A 16,531-nucleotide genomic window follows, 5' to 3' on the forward strand; every position below is an offset into this window, starting at 1 on the left:
CCCTGTGAATGAACTTCAAGGCCTTTCGGTTCGCCAAACGAACAGCGCTAGTCCTGTGTGGGTTTGGAAGTGTTTGCGAAAATAAAAGGCTGCCTGGCGTCGTGACGCGTTCACCACCTTTTAAAGAGGAAAGCTCTCCCCCTCGGTGTCGTCGCATGACCTCCTTGGCAACCCCATGCAGTGCGTTAATGTTTCAGCCACGTTTTCCGCTGCCGCCTGATTGATGCTGATGGCGTTTCTCGTACGCCCGATAATAATCAATGTTTGATACGGTAATGTTTATCGTGGACATAACAGGATAGTAGGGGGAAATGAAAAAAAAGGGAGCCTTCCCGAGGACACTGACAATCGGATCGTTATGGTAATGTGTCGAAGCGTATAAAAGCCAACCGAAATGGCCTTGACGGTGCTTCCCGCTACTAATAATAATAATTAAAGTACTTTCAGGCACCGTCCGCCCACGAAAAAGCTGGCTCAGTGTCGCCGATTCCATAACCGAAGTTAAAGTGATAATTAAGAGCACACGTGCATGATGGGATTAATGCGGTGCCGGCTTGTTGCCCGCGTTGCCCTGTTTGGGGCTGTTGTTTGCTTTAATTTTGGTCCCCTGTCTGCGTGTGCCGATGGTGGTGGGCTGTCGAGTATCGGCGTTGTTCAATAAATACACTCTCGGCATGGCACAGTCGAGTGGGCCCGTAGTTGGAGTTCATCAGTAGCCTATGAATCAGTTAGTAAATTGGTCCGTAAAATCCGACCACTTAAAAAGTGATCAATACCACCGACGGCACCGATGGCACTCGATTGCTTCGCTAGCGGTGAAGTGTAACTAGCCTGGGTAAATAGGCAAAGTTGACGCTGGGAGTGCTTGAAGAGATTTTGGCCTTATTGAAAGTGACTGCTTAAAGTGGCTATCGAGACTTTAGCAATTATGTTTAGTGTTTAAAGCATTTTTAAAACCCTATTTCAACCTTTCATAGGATACAATCAGCTCCCAAGTTCGGCAGATTTGGAGATATGCAAATATTTCTGGATGAGATTTGAGTTTGAGATTTGAGTTTATCACTACGATTTTAATTCTACAAAACTCAAGATTCTTAGAAAAATGTTTGTGAGAATTCGACTACGAAATATAAACGAGCTGTCAATCAATGTTCAACTCACACAGAAGTAGAGAACTGTTAGTAAACAGCATTTCACGTGCCAAAAACACAATACAAACTGATAAAGAAATGTAACAAGAAATTAAATTTTCATCGCTTAATCGTTTCAACCCCTGCTTCGACGATCGGCGTCCCAAAATATTCAATTTATTCGATGAATTGCACACCGAACCGAGACTCGCCAAGACTCCACGCTGGTCCTCAATTCGTTTGCTTAAGCTTTTCCGACCCGTTAGCCAACCCCAGCGATGTTTAAAGCTTTTAAAGCAGGGGTTTTAAAATTCTCCAGACGACAATCATGAACCTCGCCGGGGTCCGTAATCGGAGTTCCGTCCGAAGCAAAGCAAAGCAAAACAAAAAAGGGATGGTTGGTTACTGTTGACCCACCGAACCACCGGGAGCAATTCGGAACTGCGGTAAGCGCTCACCCTCACGCACTGGAAAGCCGCGGCTGACCTTAAGCTTAAAATGGGAGGGGGGGGGGGGGGGGGGGGCTTTGTTGTTGTTTTGTCGATGAATTTTCCCTTTTTCATCATTTCTTTATATTGGTCTGTTTTTGATTTGATGCTGGGATAACAATAAGGGTAGGGGGGGGGGGGGGGGGGGGGAGGGACAGAAAAGCCCCGAGCCACAATCGACCGTTGCCTTAAGAAATCAATAATTCAGAGCACGGTTTATTTGCCAATGGTGCCGCTCGTTAGTTCATCTATAATTGATGGGGCAGAAGACTAAACAAAAACGTGAGAGAGAGAGAGAGAGAGAGAGAGACTCGTTGCACCGTGGGAGATTTGGTTCCGTTTTGTGGGCTTTGCTAAATTTTGTTATCGTTGGAAAAAAGCTAACCATTTGGGTTTTCTTTTTTGATTTTCCTTCTCACCTAATGTTAGTGCAAAAAGCGATTTTTGTTTACAGTTTCCCCACCGGGATAAGGCCTTAAAAGCTCACAACGGTCATTAGAAGACGCTCTTGTGAGTCTCCTTTAAAGGAAGAAGCGTTTCTTCCTAAGTCGCCCAATTCCAAGGACCCTTTTGTTGACGCACGTTTTTTCAAAAGCAAGTAAAATGAATTGAAAGTGTTTGTGTGGTGGATGAAAATTGTTTCATACAACTTCGGGAGGCGTTCTGTGCGTGATGAGTTCTTCGAACAGTGTGAAGACTTAGCGAGACACGGTGCCCTTTTGTGCCACTCAACCGACTGGTGACCGGATCTGGAAAATCATTTTCGAACCATTTATCAACCCCAAACAAGGGCCAGCTGGCTGTAAAGCATCTGTGAGCTTTTTCGGTGAAAGTGAAAACCGGTCCGGTTGAAGTGGAGACGCTCAAAGACATGCTCGGACACACGGAGCGAAGTGCATCACCGAAGAAAGGGACGAAATTTAACGCTTCGTTTGCGCGTTTCCACTTAGCCGGGGTGTGTTTTCTCGCTCTGTGATGAATGGTGCGATGAGCGATGAGCCTTTGCCGTGAGGCTGTTTTTGGGTGCGGGGAGTGTCTTCTGCCGAGGTAAGAAAAATTCCCCCCTAATGGAGTGAAACTGTTTGGCCATATCGCTTTTGGGATCATTTTATGGCGTTTGATACGGTGAGCCGTGGGTGGGTGGGTGGATTTATTTCGCTGGTTTTCTTGCTCGTTTTACTTCATCCTTTGATTGCAGAACGAAAAGCAGAACTCTTTTCACAGCTTAATGTCGTTCGGTGTCCGGTCGAGATCGAGGAACGGAAAAAACATCGACCGAAAGCGAACTAAATGTGAGGCATCGTGTTGGCCGGCATTTTCTAAAGGATGTATCATTAAGATGGCCGGTCTCTTTGGCATTGTGGGGCTGGTGGGCTGGACAACAGTGAAAAGCACCTAAGAACGATCGTTAAGGTCGGTGCGAGACAAGATGTGAAGGATGTGATCGGTAGCAAATAATGGATGTGTTGAGAAAATGAATGCCAACGAAATCGGGTTAAGAGATGTCCAATATGTCGCTTCGAAAGGGAGGTCCATTACGGCAGCCTAAAAATTGTATTAGGAGTTGTTGTTTTGGGCGGAATGTGTTCGGATACTGTGGTAAGCTATTTAACATGTTGCTGTAGTTTTATTGTTACTGTAGCCAATTTTAAATTATTAAATTGAAATATGCATGGGAAAGCTCTCTCATCACATTTTACTATTGTGCTCCGTCACCAGCAAACTCGCTCACGTTGATTAAAATGCCTCATCAAACGGTGAATGCATTTTTCTGCCTCGTTAACGATTTTTACAAGCGAAAAAACTGTGTTGACAATTACGGCTCTTCATTGTCGCACGCACCAATACCGGACTTTTGTTCCTTTCTGCTTGATGGTCTGCAGCACCCAGTTGTATGACTGATTACCACTTAATCAGCATATTGTTGAGCGCATCCTACCGACGATACCATTGAAATGTTCATGTTCATCCCTTTTCTGTATCAGCATCCATCATCAGTGCAATTTTGCTGCACGAAGTATTTTCATGGTTGCCAGCAATTTGTTTCCAACTTTTTTTTAGCGCAGGATTGAAGCACGGTGCATAAATTAAGCGGACTGTCGCAGGTGCGCAGGAAGCAAGAGAATTGAAAAAAATATGAAACTTTGTATTTTTTTTTATTGCTAGTTGAAAAAAGTGTTTTCTGTTACATTTTAAATAATTTTAATAAAGGCAAATGAAGGTTGGAAGACTTCAGGGCCCTTTGCTATCAGCGCTAGCCAAGCCGTCCGTGACTCGGAGGTGGAAACTTCGGGGACCATCTTCTATAAGTCAATCCATATCCTGGGATACGCTGATGCCATAGACATCATTGGTTTGTGGCTCTGCTATGTAGCAGAAGCTTATCAAAGGATCGAGCGTGCGGCACAGAACCTCGGGTTGGAGATTAACGAGGCGAAAACCAAAATGATGGTGGCACCACCAGCGGCCCTGCTAACAAACACTGATTTACGCAGGGGTGATGTACAGATAGGTGATCGCACCTTCGAAGTCGTCCAAAACTTCACCTATCTGGGGTCAAAAGTCAGCACCGACAATAACATTGATGTAGAGTACGCGCAAGGGTGCTGGCTTCCAACCGGTCATACTACAGCCTGAGCAAACTTCTCCACTCTAAGTACCTGTCGTGACGGACGAAGCTGGGACTGTACAGAACATTTCCAGTCCCAGTACTTACATATGCCTCTGAGACATGGACTCTGTCCAAAACTGACAAAGCCCTCTTAGCCGCGTTCGAGAGGAGATGCTCAGAAGCATTTTTGGCCCCGTATGTGTGGAAGGACACTCTACGAGCTGTACGATGATGTCATCATCGTGCAACGAATTAGACTCGCCAGGCTCCGATGGGCTGGTCACGTCATAAGAATGACACCAGACGACCCAGCCCGTAAAGTCCTTTTCAGGCCGTCCACAAGGACAGAGGAGGCGTGGTTGGCCCAACTGAGATGGAGTGATGGCGTGATGCGTCCGCCAAAACCGTCGGGATGATTGATTGGCAGACGAAGCCGCTGGACCGTGAGTGGTATCAAGGGTTGTTAAAGCAGGCCATGACCGGGAAACGCCTGATAGCCGCCTGATTGTAGCGCCTGATAAGTATGTAGTATGTAAGGTAAGCGATAAAAATCATTACTTTTAATGGTTTAATGTAAATATCGAAAAGCGGAAGTGATTTTTAGCCATTGATATTTACTGATGTCCAAGGGGATACATATCGCAGTCACTACCAAGTCTTACAACAAACATTTGTTGAATTCTCATTCATTAGCGTTATTTTTTCTTTGGAGCCAAGAATTCAAACATAACAGCTAAAGGAGAAATAAAAATGAGGAAAACAACAAGGAAAAAAGCTAACGCTTGTGAAAGTTTGCCAACCGTCGTTTTGCGGTATAGCGAGAGGTTGTAGCCTCTCTGGGAGCCTTCTTATCGCTGCTTCCCTTCTTGTGAAGTTCTTTGCAGGACTTTTTTGTTTTTGCCTTTCATCACCCTCTTTCAACCATTGAGGCACGAGTCGGAGAAAAAAATAACCATTTTGAAGCCGTCAAAAAAAGTTTTCCACTTGCTCACTTTCGTGACGGTGACAGCCGCGTGACTTTAGCTACCCGGGTCTTTGATTCTCGTGGCGCGCTCGGGAAATGCTCGGACACCGTGCAAGATGTTTTCCGATCGGTACGAACAACGGATGGATGCGAGAGAATGGAATAAAATAGTAATTCAAGATAGAAGTGACATTAAATTTAATTTTTCCCGGACCCCTCGGTGTAAGGTTGGGTGTGCTTGATGAAATTAATAAAATTAATTGCTATTCAACTTTGTCCTGTTACTGTTTGCATAGAATGGAAGACGAAATATCAAGGGATAGAAGGAAAAATAATGTGCTGAAATAAATAAAATTAGTATAATCGTTAATGATGTATTTGACGTTAAATTTAATGATTTGAGGATAAATTTTAAGCCTCAAATTAGACTCAACAGTGAATCCTGATTAAGACGCTGAAATAGTTAACCCATTTTAGGAGCCATTTTTGTCCAGATTACGCTTCTAGCTCATTCCTCATTCCCTTGTGCTGTGAAAATCCAAGCAAGAAGCGATATTATATTTTCATATTCCAAAAAAGTTGCATTTCTCCCACGAACGTTCGAAAGCGCCACAACCACTCCGAGCACCGAATGCCCGTAATTTGCATCGGGAATTAGATTTTCCACCTTCGCGGATGGAAAAGCTCTAGTGCCGCGAGACTGCATAACTTCAACCAACCCAGTGGCAAGGTGCGATGCGGTGCGAATGCCTGAAAGGGTTGGAACAAAATGCATTTAAAACATGACTTAAGGCGGCGGATATGGAGATGGGAAAGATGGCTCAAGAAATGAGGCCAACCGAGTTTGGTAACGAACGAGCGTTACAGCGATAGCGATGGGTCTGAAGGCAAGTTAATTAAATTCTTTCTCGCCAAAAAAAAAAAACAACCCGTGCACGTATCTGCAATTTATGCATTACATCGTCTAGACAAATTTGTTACAACGCAAATGCATTTTTCGGTGAATGATCTTCCTAATCGAGTTGGAACGGATTTTAAATGTTACACTGGCGTAGACAATCCGGGGGGAGAGAGAGGATCATTTTATTAAGTTTTAATTTCGGTTCAGTGCATGCCGTTGTGGAAAACACCCTGTGCAACATGTTCTGGTGCAACACAAACACAGTCCGGTTTTGCGGAGTGCGCAAGCCGATGCTAATTGGAGCTGCTTGAAGAGTTAATGGGATTGATACTTGGCTGTTGAAGTGACTTCAATTTTTTATGATAACATTATTTGATTTGGTGTCTCAAGTTTTAAATCCATCCATTAAAATGGTGATTAATACCACTTGTTTGCAAAACGCTGTAAAAGTGCTCATAGTTGGGATTATCTACTCACAGGAGTTAAGTATAACACGCTCAGTAGATATACCCTTATCTACTTCAGGTGAGTAAGAGTGCTGCTACGCTTCAGTTAACGAGAGTAAGCCAAACAAAATCTGATCATCCAATTAAATAAGTGACGTCGTTGCTTAACCACTTAGAGCTTTGCTTACCGCAGTTTGCAATTTTAATTGTTTTGCGGTGCACGCTTCGCATTTCTTAACAGCGAACAGGTGCATCAATATTTCAACGAAGTGATGAACAAATTATTAAATTTAGCTAATTTTATTTATTAGTGGTCCCATTCCCATATAGTTCCCATTTATTTAATAGTGACCCAATTCTAGGTAAAGTAAATAAACTATTCTTAGTTTTTATATAACTTTTCATACATTTTGCGCAACAAACTTTTGTGAGAACAATTTTTTTTTTTTGTAAGAGTATCCAAATTCTATTTTATATAAATACTGAAAATCTCTATTTCAAAACGAAAATTATTACTACGGACAAAGTGCCATTTTTAATTTTTTTTTTTTATTCATAAAGAACGGCCTTGGGTCCTGGTAATGCTTTTTATAAACATACCAAAGTTTTTCCCCGTCAAAAATTCAATACATACAGCACTAGCATTAAACCATTCCCATTAAGGGCTCCCCATCTATGCGCACGCTAGCACGCACAGTGGTATGCGTGTCATACTTAGCCCTCCCCTACCGAGACGATCATGTCGCGTTGCGTGCGTCCGCTTCACAACGTTGGTAGAAAAGAGAGTGCCAATAGCGCGCAACAAATTGTTCCTTCTCTTTCACACCCAGGCAAACACCTTTCTGTTGTTGGTTCAGACAGCAGTTAAACGAGAGCGTGTAGCATCGCAACAGCGAAAAAAAGGGAAAGCACAACAAAACACGACACGCTTCTCGCTCGCACAGCGTATTCGGGTGCCGATGCAGGCAATCCCGGTACGATTTTCGGTCCGTCAGTCCCGGTACGACGCGTACAGTGCAGAAGAAGGCACGCTGTGCAACGGAACGGCTGAGCTGGAGAATTCGCACCGCAGCAGAGACAAGAACAAAAAACTAGTTTCAAAACTTTCAAATCTTTCGCGTGTAACGGACGTGCCCGTCCGAGTGATTCGACGAGTGCTTCCGCTGGTGTGTACCTTCGCGTTCTGATATTGTTCGAGTGAGTTTGGGTTTGGGCTTTTTCGTTAGGGCATCGTCTTGGCGTTTGTTTTACTGTGCGAAAACGGTGTGTGGCGTGCCTGCTGCTGCTGCTGATCAATCGATCGTCGATGTGCGAAGAACGTAAAGGTGTATGTGGTGCGCCCCGGCGCAAGGTGTGCTTGTTGTTGATCATCAATAATGATGCTGTGAAGCGTTTTTTTTTTGTGTTGACCCGCGTTGCGTCTGTACGGGTGTCCCGTGTTGCGTACACGCACCGCGTACGAAAGTGTGTGCGATAGTGTGGTGCGGCCGATAAGCCGCCGAAACAATAAACATTTTTTTTCTGCTTTCCCATTTGGCAAAACGTCAACGCGGCACGATTCAGATACAAACACCCGCGCTCTGTCTCGCTTTCACGCACTCGCTCTCTGTCTCTCTGCGTGTAGTTGTGATCGAATCGGTTTGGTTTGATACTGGTCCCCCAAAAGTGTATCAGAAAATGAGCTTGGTACCGGCGGGTATGCCTCGAGTGCTGTTGGAAGCCGAACTAATTCCAATTAAAGATCTATTTATCTGGCTTTCTGGTACCACATTTCATCACCGGCAACCAAAAAAACATGCGTGCGTTTTTGGCTTACGATAAGGAAGTGGGAAACGAAGGCTAAACAAAGTCAGATTAGATAGGACGTAGGGCGCCCACCGAACCGCCGTACGCAAGGGCCAGAATTCAGTCCAAAAATGTTGTGCTGCGCTTTGGTAATATAGTTTTCAAGCTACAGAAAGATTACAACGCCTTTACACGGGTTTTTATGAGCAAAAGTAAGTTCTCCGTTTGATCGATAGCACGCCAAAAATTCAAATCTCTTTCGTGCACGCCACAATGAGAAAACCCCCGCGAAAGGTGTTACGCTTCTCACCGTTTGCTTTTTTGTACGCCCGCACGCGATGTTTTTACGACGAATTTGTCATTGAGGCATCGTCTTAAAATCCGCATCGCGTCTTTCATCGGTCATGACCTGCCATCGGTGGTTTGGCGTGAATTTGAGAAGAAGAATCTTAATGCTTTAGTAGCATTGCAACCGGGCAGATCCAAACCCGTCAGTCAGTCATCGGTGGGTTGTAGTACTGGCAGAGTGTCTCCCTAGTCCGAGTTCGAGCAGAAGATCGGTGAGCTGGGTAGTGTTACAATTGATTTACGACGATACGCTCGATGTGTCACACCTCTCACGAGCAGTAGAAAGTTCGGTTGGGATTAAAATAAGCCAAACAAATGGTGAGAATTTTGGGTGGGGGACGTGATTCATGTCAGCTGCCCTATCGTGCCCTTGGCCTTCAGGCAAATTGATGTAAAAAAAGGTGTAAAAATATTCACACTGAAGATCCCCCAAACGGTGATCGTGCTGCTGGTCGGTGGTTGTAATCCGATGTTTGACAGAACGAACGATCAAATTAATAATTAGCTGCGTGCGCTTAATGTCGCCTGGGGGCAGCTTGATAAGATTTATTCTCTCTGTGTTCTATATTTATCCTGCGTTCCCTCACCCGCTGGCCAGAATGTGGTGCTGGCTGTTCGAACAAATTGATTTTATGGTGGATTAATCGAAGAACTATTTTTTCGCCATCCCTCCTCGGGTCTCTCTAGTTCGCTGTCGGTTGTTTTGCTTTTCCGGTTCATTAGCAGCGCTAAAGAGGGGCGCCGAGATCAGCAACAGCCGGAAGATCGCCGCCATAAATTATTCACTAATAAACTACATCGTTCACTAATTAGGCTGTCATTAAAATGGGGTTTCTCGGTTTTCGCCGGTGTCGATGTCGGCAGGGCGATTTTGATTTGTGCCTCGCTGGTGATTGCTTTTGCATCGCATTATCCCCCATGGTGGCCTGGTGGTGGAAAGCAGTTGGGAAAGCCATTTAGCGAAGACCCCTGTCCACAGGCACCGTGTCCATAATTGAACGCACAGCCATCGTAACGGCTTAATCACAGCATCCGGGAGTAGTCCTCGTTCTCCGCAACGACCAGACACCACTTTTCCGGCCATATTCTCGCCACCAACCTTTTTTGTTTGCAGCTCCGACCGCAGTCGGCACAAATCTGCCTCGCCACTCGGATTGGGCCCGAGCGTAAACATCTCCAGCGGGGAACCGGCCCGGCCTACCCGGGATCGCTCGTGGGTGCCGGACCCATCACCGGGATGCGTCGCGAATTCTAAAGCTTAATGTTATAACATTCGCTAATTTAAAAGCCATAAATTTAATTTTAATATTGCCGGCCACCACTACCCCATGATCTCCCCCAAGCATGGCGGTGCCAGGCCGGTGAGTGTTTGTCGGTCCAGTTGTTTCCAGCCCAGAGGGCGACAGTTGCGTGGACGTGTACTGGGATTTGTCGGTTTTTTTTTTTTTGGTACGAGTCTAGCAAGTCTGCTGCGCGTCTTGATTAAAGTGAAAGGTTTGTGCGGCGATTTATTTGCAATTTTCCACTTTTTCTGCAACCTTCCCGAGCGATTCGTCCCGAATGTCGCTTTATCAGCGCACCGCAGACCAATGCTAAGATAAATAGTTTCCCCCGTGGGGAGAGGGGGGGGGGGGCTCCACTCCACCTCCACAAAGGGGTTCACAACAAGACAAATTCTATGCCGACGAGACGAGATCACCCATCTTTTTCGCCATATGCTCGCGATAGACCCGCGTTGCACGGACAACAGCGCCAGACAGCGCGTCTCGCACGGCAACCCCGTTTACGCAACTGTGCGTGGTGGTGAGAGTCGCGCGCGCAGAACAACAAAAAAACGTGCTCGGTGAACAACAGCTTCGACAAGAAAGAAAAAAAAAGCGCGAGAATAACAAAAAAAAAAGAAAACCACCCGAGGAACGGAACAGACTTCACAAGTAAATGATGCTTTTCCGTTCTCGGTTGCCACCTTGCTCGTTTTGCTCGTTTGTCTGCGTCTAGGTTGCGTGTCTGCCATGCCTGCCTGCCTGCCTGCCATACCCGACCAACGCAAACCCACGACGACGCCGGATGTGCGTTAGGGAAATTAGCGGTGATTCGTATTCCCAGGTTTTTTTTTTCGAAGCGGCACCGTTGTGGCCTGCTGTTTCGTTTTTCTGCACCATACGTGCCCGTTTGCTGATGATGATGATGATGATCACCATCGTCGTTATAATGTGTGTGTGATTAGGTGCGGTTGATGGGTGGATGTGCTAAGCATGCAAAACTGCACGCGAGTGTGGCGCTTTTGGGTGGCCTAGTTCTTGCCGATTGGATGAGAAAAGAGAGGCCGCTAATTAACGGCATTAGAAATTCGTTTTGGCTTAAAATGGGCTGTAGCTCGGTCATACTTCGCTTAAGATTCGATTTAATTGGATTGAGGAACTCTGGAGTTGGATTGGAGGTGATCTTGAGGTGATCTGGTGACAGGGATGAGAGCGATATCGGGCTTTTGCACAGCAGGACCAGCTATCAAATCCAGTTGATACCATTGGAGGTCCATATTCAAAGAATTCAGTAAATTGAGAGAGCCCAAGACTTCTATGAGCTTGTTGTGCCAACAGTAAAATAAGATATTTAACTCCACAGATCCCCTCCAATTTTTCTAATTGATCTTTATATTCAATTCCGTTGCTCTCCCTCTAAAAGGAAAGCAATTACATTTGCGGCAATCAATCGATTGAAGTAAACTATTGCTATTTTCTTTACCAACCTCTATCACTCCAAGATAATCTCTTCTAGCGTATTGTTTGCGCTAGAAAGTAAAGTAAGGGCAAAAAAAGAGTCCCGATTCAGCATTTTAATGTCGTACCATTACTTTGCGATTTAGAAGCAACCTCCAGCACGTTTATCATGATTGGAATTAAATTGGTACCTCGACGGCACCTACTCTCCCGCTGCGTCCACATTACTTCTGAAACCGTTTTTCGGTGCGTAATGAGCAGCCTTGCTCCACTCGCCTCACACTGGACATCATTGGGGGTGGAGAGTGAAGCGAAGAACAGAAAAAAGCTGATTCATCCCGGAGTCGCAATCCTGCAGTCACTTAGGGAAATTAAAACGTCACATTTCTTATCGGACACACTTCCTTAATCGTTTCCGGGGTTTGGGAGACGATGAAAAAAAATCCCATCGGACAAGGGTGTTATATGTGAACCAGTGGAGTGTCCCATATAGGAGAAGGATTATCGGAGGGTGTTCTGGTGATAGAGAAGAGAAAAAAAGGTTGCACTTTCTTTGCACTGCATTCTGCGCCTCTATTCTCTGGCACTTTTTCCACTTCCCAGCGTTGATGGATCGTGTTTAGCCTTTTTGCTGCACGTCGGGTTACTTAACGTCCGAATGATTAATTACTGCTACACTCCTTTTCTCGCTCATTTAGAGGGAAGGTGTGCCTGCCGTGTTTTTTGTTTTAATTCTCTGCGAGGGTCACTCGTCACATGCTAGGAAAATGGAGGATGTAATTTATCCTCCATCAGGGCTGGCAGTAATTATTTCCCTTAAAATGGCCAGATTTAGATGTCGCACTCGCGAGTCACCCTTTTGGCGCAGGAAATGATTTTTGGACTTTGAGCTCTTTGTTCTATTCACTCTCTCTAATTGGATTGCAGATTTTCAAACTTTTCTACTTACATTTTTTTGAATTGTTCTTCATCAAATCTTCACAATATTCGCCCCAATAATTTAATCACCTTAGCTAATTTAATAATTACACCCTCTTTTCCTTCTACTTACAGGACTTTGATTTGTTCTAAAGCGGGACCCCATTATCGTACTATCGTAGGTGACAGCATAACTGCAGCATAAACGTTTAATTAAATTAGGCTCGCATCGGCCCGGTGCGTGTACCAGCTTGCGTTGCGTGCGTGTACCACGTGACGCACATACACGCACATATTTTTGTGCATATAATCCCACTAGATGTGCGTACGTGTTTGTGTTTGTATATGTATCTGTGTGTGTGCATGTGTCTGTAAGTGTAGCAGTTATAAGAGCGGGAGTGTTTGTTTAGACGTAGCAATAGGCAGCAAACAAGCAAACCAAATCCCCCTGTACAGTGAGTGTCCAACGTTTCGGTGAAAAACGAAAATCGCTTCCCCTGACTTTGCAGAAAGCCGGCCCCAAGAAACGTGACCCGAAACGTGATAGGGGCAAAGAGGTGTGTGTATGTGTGGTGGTTTATAGAAAAGGTTCGATGTTTGATTGAAGTCAAACGATACACAACCGTGCAACTTGCGGATAAACAATAGCTAAGCGCTGGCCAAGTGTTGTAACTAGCTTTAAACAAAGTTTCGAACGTGAGAAAGAGAGAGAAAAAAAGTAAGAAAACATTAAGTTGCACTGTTGAAATGTAAAAAACGCACACCGAAAGCAAAACAAAGCACAGAAATAAGAAAAACGTGTGTAAAACAAAACAAAACAACAAAACAAAAGAAGGGAAGAAGTTGAAAAGAGAAGAAATAATAGTAGAAGAAATTTCCTTCACTAAAGCGTGCCTTGAGTGTTGCAAATAAAAGCAAAAAAAAAAAGAGAAGAAGAAGTAAAGAGTGCAACAAAAAATAAAGTGTAACCCGAAAGTGAAAGAAGAGTGTAAGCAGAAGGGAAAGATAAAAGTTCCAGCATAAATTGAATTCGATGCAAAGGAAGTGTGTGCGTGAGTTTGATTTTTTCCTGTTTCGGGGGCGCCACTCGTGTAGCGATTGTGTAAAAGTAAAAAGTAAGAAAAAAATCGTAAGAAGGGAGCAAAGAGCAAGCAAGAAAAAATCTATCAAGAAAGCAAAGTGTGAGCAAAACCGGGCAGGTGAAAATTGCGCTCGGTTCGTGTTTCCTTGTGAAGGTTGGTTTTTTTTCGCCTGTGTTCCGGCGTTCTGTGTTTGTGTGTGTGTGGTGCTGTGTGCGAGTCAGCACCAGGAAGAATTTCCGTGCTGGACCTGCTCCTTCCGTAGCACGTTATCCTGCGACCGGAGCGGAAATGGCATCGATTCGAGCACAACCACCGCGACCGGTGCGGGCGATGGCGTTGCTGTTGGTGATTGCATCGCTCCTGGCGACCAGTTGCACAGCCGATGAAGCCGTTACAGGTAAGAGCCGTTGAAGTTGATGTAAAATTATTCCCAATCTCCTCAGTCTTTTCGCCCAAGGACCGTCTTCGATAGTCAATGACGGGGTGAGAGTCGAGGCAAAAGTCGTTCTCGCAAAGTGATTCAATTTTTAATCACTTGCGCTTCAAGTTCGCCGGTGATTTTTTGTTATTCAATTTCGTTACTTTCTTTTCCTTCCAACGCTAGTGTTGATCAAGTTTGCTGGAGGGCAGAAGTTTTACTTTCGCAACGATTGGTTTCTTGTTTTGATTATCTTTTACCTTTCGACCGAGCGAGCTTCAATCACTGACGATTTTTCCCTTATTGATTGATAATAGAGCTAGTAGGGTTGCGCCATGATGATGATGACCTTTTAACAGCTCTCTCTCTCTCGGCACAACTAGTTGCCTAGTTTATGACATCGAAACTGTGAACCACTAGAAGCCACTAGATCGAAATGTTCAGCGCAACCGGACTCACTTTAATCACCTTGATTGAGTTCGGGCCAATAATTCATCCGTCCGCGTGTGGCGCAATCGGGTACTCGAGGCGAACGGTTTACTAGCCGACATAACTTATGATTGCCCAGCTTTGAAGGTGACGTGCGGCACGATTTCTGAACTCCGCTATGTACTAAAAGGGTGCCCTTTAGTGGGTCTGATCGTCCCAAAATTGTTAGGCCAAGTGTACCCGAAGGTGTTGCTTCCTGTTTTTTGTTGTCTCCGTTTTGGTTAAGTTTCGTTCAAGGCCTAGGGCAATTGCAGCAAACAGTTCCCTTCGTTTGTCGGCACAATAAATGGTTTGATTAGATTAGCCCGGTACAGAGCACCGCACGAACGAGAACGCGGGTGTCACGGCGGCGAGATGAAGTGACTCCAGGGAAGGCTAGGGAAGCAAATGAATGGTTTTAACCCCAGAGGGCCACAAGAAGGACCTTGGAGGTAGAAAGAGGGTGCTTTTAATTTGCTTCACCTACTGCTTCATTACACTCGTGTTCGTGGTTCCGATCCGATGAACGATGTCCTAGAGAGGGTCCAGATCGCGGGAGTTCTTGGTTCTTGGAAGACCCGGCGATTGTCAGCTCTCCTGCAGGAAGTCAATAAACGATCTGCAGCGATGATGTAAGATCATGGTCAAAGGATGAAGGTCATGTGGAGCATGATCATGTCGCATGTCGAGATATTGCCAGGAAATCTTCGATTAAGATTTATCTCAAAAACTCAAGTTTTACTCATAAAAACGAAAGGCACTCTATCTCAACTTCTTCAGACACAAAATACAAGTCAAAAAAAAAACCCAAGCATAATCCACACAGCTCTTTTTAATAAGCATATTTATGTGTCGAATTGGTTCGCTCTCCATGTCGGCCGGTCCGTGCTCCACGGCACGCTCGGTCGCCTTTATTGCCGAGTAGCTCACATTTCGCATAGTTCCCGTGTTGTTTCTTGCATCTTGATCGATTGATCAGACTCCCCCGACACCAATGGTAACCCCGCGATGAACCTCTCCACCCGCGTACCAGAACTGTGAAAGCTCTTCGCTCGATCGATAAAGCCTGCCGCCTTCCATTCCGGCGTGAACGTGTGTCGGTCGAGTACAAAGCGAACGGCTGCTGGTGCTGCTGCTGCTGTAAGCTCGTTTCGCGCTCGTGCGATCGCTTGATTGGTGAATGGGAAAATTATCCCTTCTAGGTGCACTGGACGGAGGGAAGACCGCGATGGCGGTGGCGGTAGGAAGTAATATGTTGGCAGTTTTTTCAGGCGGGCGTGAGCGCGTGCGCGCTTTGCCCTCGTACACGATCGTGCGATTGGCTTTATGATCTTATGGTTATGCAACGGCAAACGGGCAAACCCTTAAAGTGTATCATACACCGAGCTGCGCCAAGATGGAAGCGAAAGGGAATGGCGATTCGTATCGCTGGGGGAAGGAATCAGAAAATGGAGAAAGGAGAGGATTTCTGGGGGTAATAACAGCATGCAGATTGGAGGACTCCCGATCGAGTATGAGCATATTAAACGAAAATGCAAGTACAAGATAATTTGCAGAGGACTCCACCATTTAAGGACCTAAACCAGTCTAAAAAAAGATAAAATGTTCATTAGAAAACTGGCCATTCTAAGTTGAAAACATTTTCCACTCCCATTAAGGGATTACTTAGCCTGCACTTATCAATTTCCCAGAATCTTTTCCACTCCCGGGTGCAAATCGGATTAACGCCACCAGCCTGTAGCGAAACGAAAGCGAACCAAAAAAAGAAAACGGGGCCAAACAGAAACATTGAAACATAATCCAACTGACCTCGGCGATGGAGAGTAGTGGTGGTGGTGATGGTGGTGGTAAATGTCAGAAACCGGACTGCCGGACTCGGCGGGACCAATGCCAAAGTTTCCAAATGCCCCAGCAACACTGGGCGAGTGTCCGGCAAGATAACGATCGCGAGGCTTTGACCGATTGGAAGTGTGCGATTTCACTGAACCCCGGTACAGCGGCGATGATCCACTTCGTCGCGAGGGAGGAATATGGGTTTTATTTTGTTGGAGCTGGCAGGATGGTAGCACGAGCGCGTGATAGCTTTGGGGTACATGGAATGTATGTGGTCCTCCCATTAACCCGGTCGGTTGACGTGCATCACACCTTTGGCGCAGAAGCATTTAAATGGGATTAGGGTGGATTGGGAAAACGGGGGGGTGCAGGGTTGGTTACGATTTTGTTGTTGTTTGTCAGTCGAATTACCAGTCCCG

The 16,531-nt window shown here is 45.4% G+C and overlaps 1 long non-coding RNA gene across 2 annotated transcripts in view; it reads left to right on the top strand.

Annotated features, from left to right (window-relative positions):
- Positions 1–7,549: 7,549 nt before the first annotated feature.
- LOC118516391 overlaps positions 7,550–16,531 on the top strand; it is a 30,963-nt gene continuing 21,981 nt past the window's right edge. For both annotated transcript variants that reach the window (XR_004907861.1, XR_004907862.1), the window contains exons 1-2: positions 7,550–7,706; positions 12,447–13,790. This is a non-coding gene — a long non-coding RNA (uncharacterized LOC118516391). The remainder of the gene's footprint in view (positions 7,707–12,446; positions 13,791–16,531) is intronic.

This window comes from Anopheles stephensi, unplaced genomic scaffold (assembly GCF_013141755.1).
Source record: "Anopheles stephensi strain Indian unplaced genomic scaffold, UCI_ANSTEP_V1.0 ucontig284, whole genome shotgun sequence".
Taxonomy (NCBI): Eukaryota; Metazoa; Arthropoda; class Insecta; order Diptera; family Culicidae; genus Anopheles; species Anopheles stephensi.